This window comes from Hyla sarda, chromosome 2, assembly GCF_029499605.1.
Source record: "Hyla sarda isolate aHylSar1 chromosome 2, aHylSar1.hap1, whole genome shotgun sequence".
NCBI lineage: Eukaryota > Metazoa > Chordata > Amphibia > Anura > Hylidae > Hyla > Hyla sarda.
In genome coordinates, this window is record NC_079190.1 from 320,913,163 (window position 1) to 320,926,913 (window position 13,751).

Sequence of the window (13,751 nt, forward strand, 5' to 3'; positions counted from 1 at the left end):
AATAAACCTAGAAATGTCCATGCGGAAGTGACGAAGAAAACCCTTGGAATATGGCGCTGCAGATGCCAGAAATAGTTTGAAGTAGTCCTCAGCAGGACCGTTTATTGAACAAAAATAATAAAAGACAGGATTACGCGTTTTTGGAGGATCAAGTAGTCCTCAGATCAAGTAGTCCTCAACAGACTATATAAGGGATGGTATAATAAACAATTGATTTAAAAGTGGCATATATTAAAATAAAATAAAGGATATATGTGTTAAAATCAGTGTACTAAAAGCAATGGTATAAAAAATGTGCATAAAACAGGAATATGAAAAATGAAACTATAGCGGTGGTTATAAAGAACATTACAGAAATGTAGGTGCACTACTGTGGTAGATGTATACAATGACATTGGCTAATCTCTCAACACTGATGTTAAAATTGAGACATTCGCCAGTGTATCCTTATATTAAGGACACACCAGAGCCCGCACACCAACGCCAAGGTTTCTCAGATGGCACGGGACCTAGCGCTAACCTACCTGTGCGTAATAAGCAAAAACCAGGGGCCAGTGGGCAATTACAGCAGCACTAGGCCGACATGCAGCCTGCTCCCAGTTCCCTCCAGCGTGACTAAGCACACATACAATGGGAGGAGGGAGAGACAGGCTACAAGCCCCACCCAAGTTGGCTGATATAGGTGCATGGCCTCACAGGTGCAACCCTAATGCTGCCTGGAAAATGTTCAAGGCGCATTAACATAAACATAAAGAACATTCAATCATTTTGTTGAGGCCAGTGGGCATAGGCGTGCACAGCCTATTGCATTAGGGTGTGCACCCTAAAGCACAAACTCACGCAGCGCGCGTGCGTATATATATACACACACATACACACACATACATACACTCTTGCTTGCATGCACCCATACATAAACAGACCTGCACAATTTGCTCATGATCTATGTGAATTGCACTCAGTAAACCAGCCCAGGTCAGGTGCTCTGTGAACAATATGTAATATCACACAAGTTTTAAACAATAAATCAGACCAATCTGTATTTAAATCTAAACTATCAATAGGCAGCCATTTGCCCCTTTAATATGTGACACAGATGAGTCTGACTGAGGCTGAACGAAGGAGTAAATGAAATATAAGTGCAGCATGAAGGAAGAAGAAATAAACTCTTAGTATACATGGCTGAGGAAAAAAGAAATGATTATTATAAAATAAATCAACAATAGCTGTTATTAACAGGACCGGGGGGTTTTCCGTTTTTGCATTTTCATTTTTTGCTCCTTGCCTTTAAAAAATCATAACTCTTTCAATTTTGCACCTAAAAATCCATATGATGGCTTAATTTTTGTGCCACCAATTCTACTTTGTAATGACGTTAGTCATTTTGCCCAAAAATCTACGGTGAAATGAAAAAAAAAATCATTGTGCAACAAAATTGGAAAAAAAACGCCGTTTTTTAAATTTTGGGGGCTTCCGTTTCTTCGTAGTACATTTTTCGGTAAAAATTACACCTTATCTTTATTCTGTAGGTTCATACGATTAAAATGATACCCTACTTATATAGGTTTGATTTTGTCGGACTTCTGTAAAAAATCATAACTATATGCAGGAAAATTAATACGTTTAAAATTGTCATCTTCTGACCCCTATAACTTTTTTATTTTTCCATGTATGGGCGGTATGAGGGCTCATTTTTTGCGCCGTGATCTGAAGTTTTTAACGGTACCATTTTTGTATTGATAGGACTTATTATTCATTTTTAAATTATATAAAAAGTGACCAAAAATGCACTATTTTGGACTTTGGCATTTTTTTGCGCCCACGCCATTGACCGAGCGGTTTAATTAATGATATATTTTTATAATTCGGACATTTCCACATGCGATGATACCATATATGTTTATTTTTATTTTTATTTACACTGTGTTTTTTTTTTATTGGAAAAGGGGGGTGATTCAAACTTTTAATAGGGGAGGAGTTAAATGATCTTTATTCACTTTTTTTTTTCACTTTTTATTTGCAGTGTTATAGGTCCCTATAACACTGCCCACACTGATCTTTTACATTGATCACTGGTTTCTCATGCCTGGATCTCAGGCACTGAGCAGTCATTCGGCGATCGGACAGCGAGGAGGCAGGTAGGGGCCCTCCCGCTGTCCTGTAAGCTGTTCGGGATGCCGCGATTAGCCGCGGCTATCCCGAACAGCCCGACTGAGCTAGCCGGCAACTTTCACTTTCATTTTTAGCCGCGTGGCTCAGCTCTGAGCGCGCGGCTAAAGGGTTAATACTGTGTAACCCCCCGTTATATCAGGAGAGCAGGACCAAGGACGTACCGATACGTCATTGGTCCTTAAGGGGTTAAAGTTGTTAAACTAAAACATTAGGGTGACTAACTAACTAGAGAATCCATAGAGAGATGGTAGTGCTAGCGTACACTATCATAATAATAATAATAATTATATAACCAATAAATTACATAATTTATTACAAATTGATGATTTAAAAATGAAAAAATCACCTCTAGCAGATATTGGCTGCTGTAAGCCATTCTGGGAGAGTGGGATACCGAGAGTAATTGCGCAGTAACCACCTGGCCGTACCACCCTCACCCTTGCGTTGCCATGACTCGGAACGCGCCGCGCATGCTACTGGGGAGGTCTGGAGGAGGAGCATGTCCATCCCACCAGGGCCGGTTTTAGGCTTAGCATGGCCCTGGGCAAAATCAGAAGTTGGGCCCCAAAACTCGGAATAGTGCACTAACCAAATTTGCACATTTTTGGTCACTTCAAATACCATAAAAAATATCTAAAAAGCAATTGAAAAGTCCCATCAAAACAAAAATGGTACCAATAAAAACTACAAATCACAGCGCAAAAAATGAACCTCATACATCCCCATATACAGAAAAATAAAAGAGTTATAGGGATCAGAATAATAAATGTTTATATTTTTGTATAATTAGGTTGGCAGTATAGTTCCCCCACATTAGGTTGTAGTTCCCCCAAATTAGGTTGTCAGTATAGTTCCCCCACATTAGGTGCAGTATAGTTCCCCACATTAGGCTGGCAGTATAGTTCCCCCACATTAGGTTGTAGTTCCCCCACATTAGGCTGTAGTTCCCCCACATTAGGCTGGCAGTATAGTTCCACCACATTAGGTTGTAGTTCCCCCACATTAGGCTGGCAGTATAGTTCCCCCACATTAGGTTGTAGTTCCCCCAAATTAGGTTGGCATTGTAGTTCCCCCACATTAGGTTGTAGTTCCTGCACATTGGATTGGCAGCACAGTTCCCCCACATTAGGCTGGCAGTGTAAGTCCCCCCACATTAGGTTGTAGTTTACCCGCATTCGGTTGGCAGTGTAGTTCCCCCACATTAGGTTGTAGTTCCCCCATATTAGGTTTGCAGTATAGGTCCCCCCACATTAGGTTGTCAGTATAGTTCCCCCACATTAGGCTGGCAGTATAGGTCCCCCCACATTAGGTTGGCAGTATAGTTCCCCCACATTAGGCTTTCAGTATAGTTCCCCCACATTAGGTTGGCAGTTTAGGTCCCCCCACATTAGGTTGGCAATATAGTTCCCCCACATTAGGCTGTCAGTATAGTTCCCCCACATTAAGTTGGCAGTATAGTTCACCCACATTAGGTGCAGTATAGTTCCCCCACATTATGTGCAGTATAGTTCCCCACATTATGTGCAGTATAGTTCCCCCACATTAGGTGCAGAATAGTTCCCCCACATTAGGTGCAGTATAGTTCCCCCACATTAGGTGCAGTATAGCTCCCCCACATTAGGTGCAGTATTGTTCCCCCACATTAGGTGCAGTGTAGTTCCCCACATTAGGTGCAGTATAGTTCCCCACCTAACATGGCCATGACTAAGAGCTTATGCTCGAAACGCGTTGGCGTTTCACTTCGATTTTAGAGTGACATGTGACCACTCATTTCCACCACAGATTTTTATTTTTAATTGGATGGAGTAAAAGTTTTATTGTATTTGCACCTTGGGAGCTGGATTTTCCTCTTGTTTTCTTCCTGAATGCTACAGGGATAGGCAGATCCCTGCATCTGTGCTTCCATAACACCATTTATCTGTGCCTGGAGTCTCCAAGCGATGAGCTCATCTATTTCCCTTCTCTACCTGCTAATATCCATAGTGACTAACAGAAAATCAGGTTCCCACTGTGCTTTTAAAATAGAGGAAATAAAATCTGTTGTATCTTTAAGATAGGAGGTCAAGTTAAAAACATATTTGTGTAATTGTAAGTCTAAATAGTGTGATAAATTTGACACAATGGGTCAACTGGGTGGATTTACAGTGTTTTTATGAACCATTGGCAGGTAATAAAAGATGGGAGTAGATGGTTCGTTAATCACAATGAAGTCTTTTTCAGATGTATTCAAGATTCCTGAATGAAAACCTTCATTAACCAGTGCTTTCAATTCATCTGCATATTTCTTAGTGGGGTCTGAGGGTAAAGTTTTGTAAAATTTGGGATCCGTCAAAAGTCTATTGGCTTCTTTAATGTAATGCTCTGTATTTAAAATGACCACTCCGCCCCCTTTGTCTGATGGTCGGATCACAATGTTATGATTATCGGCTAGCTTTTTTAGTGTCTGATACTCTAGATGAGAAAGGTTATTGGGGTATTTTGTCTCTGTTTTTGTCAGATTTTCAAGATCTAGTGAGACCATACTTATGAAAGTATCAAGAGAACTATCTCTAGACTGAAGAGGATAGGAAAGTTAGATTTATATTTTTAGATTAGTATGTGTTGGGGCTGGTTCTGTAGAAGTTGTTTCCGGGATTTGGCTCTGGTCCCCTGCAGGTTCCCCTTTAATGTTAAAATATCTTTTCACCGTGAGTTTTTTCACAAAGTTATTAAGATCAATAAAAAGATGGAAGCTATTGGATCTTCCAGTCGGGCACAATGATAACCCTCTTTTGAGGATGCTGTTTTCAATATCATTAAGCATGTATGTAGATAAGTTAAATATTTTTACAGTGTTTAGATCAGTGGATCCTTGTGTGTTTCGCTCTTTTTTTCTCTTGTCTTCCCTTGAGTTTTTTCCGACCTCCCCTACATCCTTGTCTCCGCGGTCTTTTCTTTATACCCTTAGAGGGGGGCTATGTCCACCAGTTCTATGGGGGTCGGGATATTCACTGGTGGTGATTTCTGGATAATGCAGGGGAGGTCTAAAATAAACTGTTGTATTGTGTTGGAGGTAGGGCAGGGAATGGTCCATATAGGGATCGGGTGGTGTAATGTGTTTCACGGTTGGAGGGGAAGGTTTCCAGGGGAGTTAAGTATTGGTGTACCAGATTATGGGTAGCTGGAGGTGTAGTGATGTGAACCGTTAAAAGAGAATCTTCAAGAAGAGATTCTGGCTCGGATGTAGAGAAACAGCCTGATGGAAGCAGACTGGCAGGTGGATGTACAGTGGTAGTGATGAAGGAACAGAAATTGATTAAATCAATAAATTCTTGCGGAGGCTGGTTCCGAGGGGTCATGCTAGTGGATGGGTGAGTGGCAATGGCAGATGTGTTCTGTGTGTAAGAGATGGGGGGGCAGGATGGGGGTGGTGGGTGGAATCTGAGTGTAGTCAATAGTTTGGTTATTGAGGGTATTGGTATCACCCATGCAGTGGGTGTTCAAACGTTGAGTTCTGTAGGGGGGGACGTACCCGAGGGGTGGTTGTATGGGGTATAGAGTGGGCTGGTTTGGTTTTGTGGTTAGAGGGAGGAACAGGGGTAGTGGCGGTAATGGGTCTGAAAATCATTGCATTGTTCTGTCGGTGTTGTGGCTGTGGATTTCTGTTACAGTTCTGGTTGGCATCTCCAGGTTTTTTTTTTTGTTTTAAGCCAGTATTTAAAGGGGTATTCCAGGCCCAAACTTTTTTTTATATATCAACTGGCTCCGGAAAGTTAAACAGATTTGTAAATTACTTCTATTAAAAAATCTTAATCCTTCCAATAGTTATTAGCTTCTGAAGTTGAGTTGTTGTTTTCTGTCTAACTGCTTTCTGATGACTCATGTCCCGGGAGCTGTGCAGTTCCTATGGGGATATTCTCCCATCATGCACAGCTCCCGGGACGTGACATCATCATTGAGCAGTTAGACAGAAAACTTCAGAAGCTAATAACTATTGGAAGGATTAAGATTTTTTTTATAGTAATATAAAAGTAATTTACAAATCTGAGCATTTTCCCATTTGTTGTAAAACATGGGGTCTTCTTTAAGTGGGCACTGTCAGATATAAAAACTTTTGATGTTGTAAAGCATGCAAAACCAATAGGTTTTGCAATTGCTTTCATTAGAACATTTTCTGTATTTCATACTGAAAAAGCCAGTCAAACAACTGCCCCCCCTGCCTGCTTGGACACATACTAGTCCTGCCGTGTCCATGCATCATCACCTACGTCATGGACCTACTTCCTTGATTGACAGCTGTGAGCGGAGGGCTCATAGCTGGAAGAAAAATCCTCCCACTGTCAGCTTGTGTCCTGCTACTGTCAGTGAGGACAAGCTGGGAGTTGTAGTTTTGCTAATGCAAGGGGAGATGTAAGCAGACAACATACTGTGGGAGGGGGGGGGGGGAGACCTGCACAGTGAGGCCACGCCCCTTCCCTTTGAGAGGAATTCAGACTAGTGAGCTAAATTAAAAGTGAAATAAAAAAATAAATAAAGGTGCTAGACACATAAAAATTAGATTTACATGGTCAGGATTAGGTACTGAGTGATATATTTTTAAAAAATGTGTTGGATCTGACGGGTATGCTTTAAGTCTAAGACTTAAGTCTTTTTAGTCTAAGACCCCTAGGAACAATTTTTTCTAACAAATAAACTTTGAGAAAGGCACTGTCCAGTTGGTGATGGGTTTCCTCAGCTATAAGCTTTTTTAATTCGAAGAATACGTTTTTCATATGTTCAAATTTGTTTATGGTCACAGTACCTGTTGTATCAGATAGAAGTGTCTCCAATCCAATTGCAGACATGGAGGTCACGAGTGTGTTGAACAGCATGGACCTTCTATTTAGTCTTGTATTCTTGAGGTCCATGGTGGCACAGGATGGTGGGGTGATCACGGTCGCCTCGGTCATTAGTCGAAATTCTTCTGGCACGTTACAGCGAACGGCCTGTGATAAAGAATCTGTGGAAATAAAAGAAAAAGGACCAAGGGGCGGTGCCTTATGTAATACCCTTAGCGAGTGGAACATTGGTGGGGGCCGCCCCACGGAGCTTATAGATGGCCGCTCACCTTAGAAAAGATATCATTTCACCCCAGAGAGTATTGGGGTACAAATGGTGTGAGTCGCTGCTCAGCCAGTGGGTTGCAGAAGAAGACAATAGTCGTCCTGGAGAGGTATGCGAAAATTATGAAGAAAACCCTTGGAATATGGCGCTGCATACTCTTATGGATGAATGCGGCGGATGCCAGAATTAGTTTGAAGTAGTCCTCAGCAGGACCGTTTATTGAACAAAAATAATAAAAGACAGGATTATGCTTTTTGGGAGGAGCCCTCCCTTCCTCAGATCAGGGTAAGGTAAGTCAGGTAAGGTACAGGTTTATATAGCCCAAAAATGGGCGCCATAACAAAGGGGAGGGGTGTATAGACACATTAAAGACATTCTGCATAAGCACTGGCCTATCCTGATGAGTGACCCCTTTCTGCAGGATACTCTATCGAGGAGACCAGGAGTCACCTTCAGGAGAGGCAAGACACTCCGTAATATCATAGGACCGAGTAGACTTAAAACCCACAGTACCCCACCTGAGAACTTCATTTCAACCACAGGTTCTTACAGGTGGGGGCATGTAAGGTGTACATGCTGTGCAAATATTAACCATCATGCTAAAACTTTCAAAACCACGGGAGAAACATTTCGGATCAAATCATTACTCATTTGTTCCTCCCAATATGTGGTATACCTTTTAGAATGCCAATGCAGTGTACAATATGTAGGGAGAACCATTAGATGTCTGCAAGAAAAAATCACCAAACACTGGAACAATGCCACTAATGGTTTTCTACTACATAGCGTCTCCAGGCACATCACACAACACCATCACCAAAAGTTTGATGCCATTACCATTACTCCTATAGAAAGTATATCCAAAGATAATCCCCAAAGATTTAATACCCTGTGTAAAAGGGAGAACTATTGGATATACAGACTCCAAACACTGGTTCCCACTGGCCTCAACAAAATGATTGAATGTTCTTTATAACCACCGGTATGGTTTCATTTTTCATATTCCTGTTTTATGTGCATTTTTTATACCATTGATTTTAGTACAAACATATCCTTTATTTTATTTTATTGTCATATATACCACTTTTTAATCAAGAGTTTATTATGTGCACTACTCCTCCATACCATCCCTTATATAGTCTATTAGGGTATCATCCCAGTTAATTTTTTTTATGATGGCGGAAACCCCTCTCACTTTCAGTGAATGTCTTCACGTTTACATCCCTATGTATCCCCTCTTATCTAATAGATTACATCCCCTCAGACCCACATCATGGGCCATTATTTATAATTATCTAATACAGTATTCTAGCCTTCTAAAAACCCACACTATGGGCTTAGTATGACCTATTAAATATTGGTTTATTGAATGATCTAATGCACTCCTACTACCCACTAGACACACAGTATGGGCTTATTATGACTTTAATACTATATACCAACTATGCTCTATATACCTATCATGATTTATATTACTAAGTTACCACGGCATCCAGACTCTAACTTTCCCTGAGGTCCCGCCATTCATATTATCACCCTGCTCTGTCTCCCCATGTTCTTCTATTAATATACCCTGTATTATTTCCAAGTACTATATCTCCCCCAAGCCTTCGATCGCATACTATACAGCGCGGTTGTTATTCACATAGTACAAAGCACGAGTGACATGCACTGACAAGTAAACACAGAGTCTATCATGTGACCTCCCAGCATAGCAACGTGTCCGGGGGGGAAACAGCTCTGACGCTCCAAATTGCTAATGCGCATGTGCACAGCGATCTGTACAGGGGATAGCATTACTATTCAGATGCCGCAGCGGGCCTCTTCCGGTCCACTGCTGTTCTGCAGCTGATGCAAATGATGGCATATTGCTTTTTTTTCAACTCCAAACTGTGCACCCCTCCCCTTTGTTTTGGTGCCCATTTTGGGGCCATATAAACCTGTACCTTATCTGACTTGCCTTACCCTGATCTGAGGGAGGGCTCCTCCCAAAACGCATAATCCTGTCTTTTATTATTTTTGTTCAATAAACGGTCCTGTTGAGGACTACTTCAAACTATTTCTGGACTCCATCTCATTCATCCATAAGAGTCTGCAGCGCCATATTCCAAGGGTTTTCTTCGCCACATCAGCATACCTCTCCAGGACGACTGTTGTCTTCTCCTGCAACCCAATGGCTGAGCAGCGACTTGCACCATTTGTACCCCAATACTCTCTGGGGTGATATGTGCATTGATATCTTTTCTATGGTGAACGACCATCTATACACTTCGCTAAGGGTATTACACAAGGTGCCGTCCGTCTGTCCTTTTTCTTCTATTTCCACAGATAGAAATGTCCATAAATGCATTAGAAGACCCTAAAACTACATAAATACATAAAAACTGTTCTAAGATAAAAAAAAAATAATAATAACTTTTATCCATACCAACCAAACAGATTCCAGAGTAAACTTGAAAGAGGAGAAGGATACTTTAGATCACAGAGTTAACAGCACTTCTCAAATACAATAGGAGCTAGAAACCAAACAATGAGCTTCCTGTGCTAAGCACATCCCCCATCCAAACTATGGGACAAGTTGAGGCAGACCTCTCCTCTTGAATGTTCAAGGGTTATACGTATTTGTATTTTTAATTTTTTTAAATATCATAATATACTGGGAAATGGGTTTACAATATCGAATAAAGATCCCTGAAAAGGTCAATCATTTATAAATCTGTAAAAAAAAATCTTAACAAACAGAACAAAGTGCAGGATCTTGTTTTGGCAAAACGTATGTGGGGAACTTATCAATACTTCACACCAGAAAGTTTTGTGCAAGTTCTGTGGAAATATTTGCTATTTTTTATGCTAGTTTTCTGGTGAAGCTTAACCAGAGACATAACTTGTAGTTTTTGGGCCCCAGTGCATCTGGGGCACAAAAATCTGTAACAAGACCCCCCATGTCTGCCACTGTGCCTCCAATTTTATGCAACTGTTTCTCACTGATTCATAAAGAATCTGTGAGAAAAATGGTGCCATGCTTCAACACATGCCATACTACGTGTCTCGTTGGAGCATAATACAGTGTCACAAGGATTGCCAGACATCAGTATTATGTAGGTCAGATTCCAAGGATCTATGATGCTGTCAGGGTGAGTCATAAAAGCTGCAGTCAAGACAGAAGAACTTCATTGTAATACGGGTACAAACATGCAGCCGCTAATATGCTTGTATAAAACTAGCCCTAGCAGTAGAGACTATTGGGGGCATTTATCATTATAGGTGTAAGTGAAGCATTTTTATACACCTTTTTGTTGTGTGCTGGTAATGTGTAGGAGCACCAAATTTATTAAATGGTCGCAGAGCATTTCATAAATTTTGTGCAGGTAAACATTTTCTGAAATTTTACTCTTCACATACACCATAAAGCTAAGCTAAGTCTGGGGTGGTGTACTTTAGAGACTTTTAACCTCTTAAGGAGCCCGGTCCCGGTGTGAAAAACGGGGTCACGCCGTGACCCCGCATCACAGCAGGTTGGTCCTGACTGCTAACGATAGCCAGGACACTGGGCTAACAGCGTGCGGCACTGATCGTTGTGCCGCGCGCTGTTAACCCTTCAGACACGGCGATCAAAGTTGACCGCCGCATCTGAAAACGAAAATAAACGTTTCCCGGCAGCTCAGTCGGGCTGATGGGGACATCGCGATGTTCCGATCAGCTGGGGCGCATGCGGAGGTCTCCTTACCTTTCTCCGCGGCGTCCGATCGTCGATTGATTGCTCCAAGCCTGAGCTACAGGCTTGAGCAATCAAGCCCCTATCTGACTGATCCGTGCAAAGCTATGGTTCTGCAGGGATCAGCATAGGAGATCAGTGTGTGCAGTGTTATAGGTCCGATCAATACAAAAATTGTACCGCTAAAAACTTCAGATCACGGCGCAAAAGATTAGCCCTCATATTGCCCCATACGTGGAAAAATAATAAAGTTATAGGGGTCAAAGTATGACAATTTTAAACGCATTAATTTTCCTACATGTAGTTATTTTTTCCGGAAGTACAACAAATCAAACCTATATAAGTAGGGTATCATTTTGGACCTACAGAATAAAGATAAGGTGTCATTTTTACAAAAAAAAAATGCACTGCGTAGAAACGGAAGCCCCCAAAATTTACAAAATGGTGTTTTTTCTTCAATTTTGTCGCTCTGAAAAACGCTTGGTCCTTAAGGGGATAAATAACTAACTACTTGCAGACTGCCAAAGAATTAAAAATATCCATCAGTGTACAAGAATGTTCAGAATTGTCCCTTCAGTATCATTTGTCATAGTTTGCAGCAACATAGAAATTGTCAAAAACAGCTGAACTGTCTATAGGAAAAGCAAATATGTGTGCCATATGTACAGTTATTACACAAAATACTAAAAGGGTACATGAGAATTGGCACACAAGCTGAACACAACATAAAAGAGAGCAACAGGCATAAAACTCATCTGTTCTAGGTGCAATTCCTGTGGTTTAGATGCACCGATTTCCTGCTTCAGGTCCTTGTGCATTAGTCTACGAACAGGCTCCCAATAGTGAATGGGTGTAAAACTCACGGCTGCAAGCAGGACACTCATATAGGTAGTGGATCCGCTGGACCTGTGTGGCAGATGACACGGGCTGTACCAGGGAGCATGGTCTAAGGTGCCGCTGGTTTTCACCATAGCCTGCCGCAAAGCGGGATGGTCTTGCTGGGGCAGGCGGCACCCAGGTCACTACCCCTGGCACGACACGACCACACCGGCGGTGTACAGGTACAGGAGGAATTAGGCAAGATGTGGTCTGGATAGCAGGAGGTCAGGTCTGGCGGCACAGGAGCGTAGTCAGGAACGTAGCAGGAGGTCTAAAGGCAGGCGTCAGGGAGTAAGATAAGGTCACGGAATTCAAGGGTCTGGAACACAGCAAGGCTAAACAAACTAACACTTTCTCTAGGGCGCTGGGCAACAAAGATCCGGCAGGGAGTGATGGGAGGTGCAGATATTTATTTAAAAAAACGGTGCAGGTGCAAAACATAATTACGGGCGCACTGGCCCTTTAAATCAGAGAGCTCCGACGCGCGACCTAGGAGGCGGGGGCACTCGCGCCGAAGCTGAGGGAGGACGGCGGAAGGAGAAGAGCACGGAGGTGAGTGACGGGCTGAGACTCGCATGCGGGACGCGAAGCGGATCCCAGCCCCGTCGGCTGGGGAGGTGAGAGGGAGAATGCGCTCACGGCCAGATCGCTGGATGTAACAATGGGTACTGTAAAGGACTCCCTGTTTGTCTGCAGAGGAAATGGGAGCATAGACAGTAACTGAGCCAAAAGTCAAACTATGAGTAGAACAACAGGTGGCAGGCAGACAGTCCAAAGGACAATTCAACATAGTGGTCTGAGATATAGATACAAATAAAAGATATAAATACAGTACCATAAACATAGACAAAAATGCTCAAACCCTAGCTAATGGCAGGTCCACAATGTGTTCCTGGAGCAGCAGACCCCATTCACTTCTATGGCCAAACAGAGTAACCTATTAACTCCTTTCAAGGCGTATGCACTGCAACAGCTCTGTTTTTGAGTCAGCTTAAAATGGGGTATACGTCCCAAATGGAATCCCTAGGTGACTCTGTTAAGCCACAGAAGTGAGTGGGGTCCGCTGCTCCTGTTAACAGTATACGTTAGCATCTCATTTTCGGCAGAATGCTGACGGATTTGATTAAGGGGGGGGGCAGGAACGCAGTGTGGACCTACCCTTAGCTATGGCAGGCAGATGGGGCCTGACGTCATCTTTAGGTGCTGGTTGGCTTTGTTATCAGATGCTGCACAGGACCCACAGCCCAAACCAGCAGAGCCGTGTATGCTTTGCTTGTGCATGTATCTGTTTTTACAGTGGTGTTTGATGTGTGTGGTGTATCTTATAAGAGAAATTAAAACTCAACAGTGGGAAATAGATTCTAAATATAATGGCCATATTTAGCATCAGGCCTAGGCCAACGCTCCCTATTCAATGACATCAGTAGGACAAAAATTGTCAATCTTTTTAAAGGTGGTTAAAGACAGTACAGGACCCTTGTAAGGACAGTGCATAGTCCACTTAGGGTGCATTCACACCACGCTTTTGCAATACAGTTCCCGTATACGTTTTCAATGTGAAAACCATACGGAACCGTATTGAAAATCGTATGCATTGACTCTCCATTGAAAACCATATGCCAAAAGATGCATCGGGTTGTGTCCGTTTTGCATCCTGTAGTTTTGTCAGTTTTTTCCCCATACCCAAAACCATAGTCTACGGCTGGGTTCACATCACGTTTTGCCCCATATGTGAGCGCATACGGCAGGGGGGAGCTAAAAACATGCGCTCCCATATGCCTTCGTATGCGCTCCCGTATGTAATTCATTTCAATGAGCATACCGGAGTGAAATGTTCGGTCTGGTCGGCTCATTTTTGCTCCATATGCGCTTTTACAACCGGACCTAAAACCGTGGTCGACCA